The sequence below is a fragment of the Penaeus japonicus genome, unplaced genomic scaffold (assembly GCF_977035675.1).
Source record: "Penaeus japonicus unplaced genomic scaffold, GWHDUDI00000001_assembly GWHDUDI00000019, whole genome shotgun sequence".
In the NCBI taxonomy this organism is placed as follows: Eukaryota; Metazoa; Arthropoda; class Malacostraca; order Decapoda; family Penaeidae; genus Penaeus; species Penaeus japonicus.
Genome location: NW_028234421.1, coordinates 33,704,827 through 33,707,326, shown reverse-complemented (window position 1 = coordinate 33,707,326; position 2,500 = coordinate 33,704,827).

Genomic DNA, 2,500 nt, shown 5'->3' with positions numbered 1-2,500 from the left:
ACAAGCCCGGCGTAGCATCTGCTCCGCAAATCTGGCTTATCCTTATCCTTAAAGGAGGAGACGACAGATGGATGAGGGACGTCATCAGCAGCAGATCATGGCACAGACGTCATCAGAAAGGGACGATATCGAAGCAGACTCGCCCTTGGGGAGCAACCAGTGGAGGAAGATAAGGGGGGGGGGGCAGGTGGGGTTTGTCCCGAGGGGTCAGGAAAAGTGTTAATTATAGTCGGATCCACGTTATTTTTTATTTTATTTATTATTATTATTTATTTATTTTATTTATTATTATTATTTTTTTTTTTTTAGTTTTTTTTTTTTTTATGAAGATTTAATTTTTAATGAAATATTGACCTACACTCTACTATCGCGTTGTCTCCTATAACGATCCACGAATTTAGTCATTTTCATTAAACGCCAAAATATAACCGTTGGAGGCAAGGCTTTGGCAGATAGCGTCGTATCCGGTGACGCGTCTCAGCCAATTACTCGGTTCATGTAGAGATTGACTTGTGAAGGACCAGATTTCTAAATTCTTCAATGATCATTATGCCCTTCCCCTTATACAGCTTTTAAAATGCATTTCATAACTCTAGCTATTCAACATACCCTTAAAATTGAGACACAAAGTTCTCTTCAACGGAAACCAACCTGTTTGCAGCGAGATCGTCTGATATAAAATGGTAAGACCAGGGAAGCAAAATTAGTACTTGTTTTCTTCTTTGTTTATTCGTCCCCCGCAGTCAAATTATTGGATGCTAATTTACATTAATATTCTAATTCATTTGAGGAGTTTTTGACAATACATTTTGACATATTCAAATTAAAATTACTATGATCAATATAGTATGTGGAAAGATTGGTATTTGTAGTTACTTGAAATGGCCGTGAGTTTAATACACTTAAATGTTTTAAATAAATGGACATGGGATCCCCCTTTGGAGCAATTGAATATAGTGAAATTTAGTCTTATCAAAAATTATGTCCTATCATAGTCCTATAAAAAATTTAAAGCCCAATTTCACGAGGAATAAAATATCGTTTGTATATCAAATAAATAGAACTTATAATTATAAACTGGCACAAGAACTAATATAAACACAAATGTCAAGTACAACTCATTTCAGGGAGCGACCTGCCACACTTCATTTTGGGATCCTCTGCGCTTGTGATACTTTTGAAAGTAAACGACATTCAGTTAGCGATTCTTGCAGGATTTCCTTAGATTTTCGCTGAATTTTCCCCTTCTTTAATTGCTATTCATTTCTTTTATGATTTCTATTTAATTTTTCTACAATTTTCTCTCTATTTTATTTTCTCTTACGCATCGTTATCCCAAAGGAAAAAAGTAAGAAAATACAATTTCAATGGCTTTTTTAGCTTATATCCTTATAACAGACATTTTCTAGACTTTCACCCTTGCGTATTTCTCAAACCTATAAATACTTTTCTTCTCGGGAATAACACCGTAAGAAAAAGCGAAATGTATTCTATAATGAAGTAAAATACGCACTGGAAACTCATTATCGGTAGTGCCAGCCCGACTGCCTTAGAGCGATGTCCTCGGTACTAGTACTAGGATTATGGAGGAGAACATTCTCAGATTTGCTGTTCCTCCCACGTGTTCAAGTTGCCGATGCCCTATGTTCGTAATTCCAATTATCAAGGGGCTACGAAACTATTTTTGAACACAAAATAAAATGAGATCCCCCTCCTCATATTGCTCCGTTGCTTGATACTTCTAAACGCTCTTCTCCATTGACTGAGGAAGTTGAGCTCCAAAGAAACCACACGAAATAAAGGCCTTTATCTTGGCTTCATATTTTTATGCGTTTTCTTTAGATTTTTCGACATTTCGTCTTAACTTTGTGGCCGATTTTAACGATTTTGAAAAAAGGGATGTGCAGGAGAGATATTAAATAGATTCGAATTTAGTTAAACGAAAAAGTAGTCGAGAAAATTATAACTACATGCAAACAACCTTTATGGCAATAAAACTGAAATGAAATTCAAAATTCTCGACTTGAATTGATGAGGATTGTTTTGAGGTATTTTAGGTGTTATTTATGTCATTGCAGTACATTGCATAGTAATGCCTATCCCATTTTTGTTTTATTTTTTTACGCTTTATATTTTCGTTTCTGTTTCAAACTTTCTGAAATTTGTTGGTCAACAACAACAACAGCAACAAAAAAAAAATAATAATAAAAAAAACAATAATAATAACGTAAATCCGACTATAATCAACACTTTTCCTGACCCCTAGGGACAAACCCCCCCTGCCCCCCCCCCCCCCATATCTTCCTCCTCTGGTTGCTCCCCTAGGGCGAGTCTGCTTCGATATCGTCCCTTTCTGATGACGTCTGTGCCATGATCTGCTGCTGATGACGTCCCTCATCCCTCTGTCGTCTCCTCCTTTATCAGTACACTATATCTCTATATGTAGATGAAAAGGTGACATTGTGTTCTTAATATATTAGTAACAAAATCAGTCCTCCTT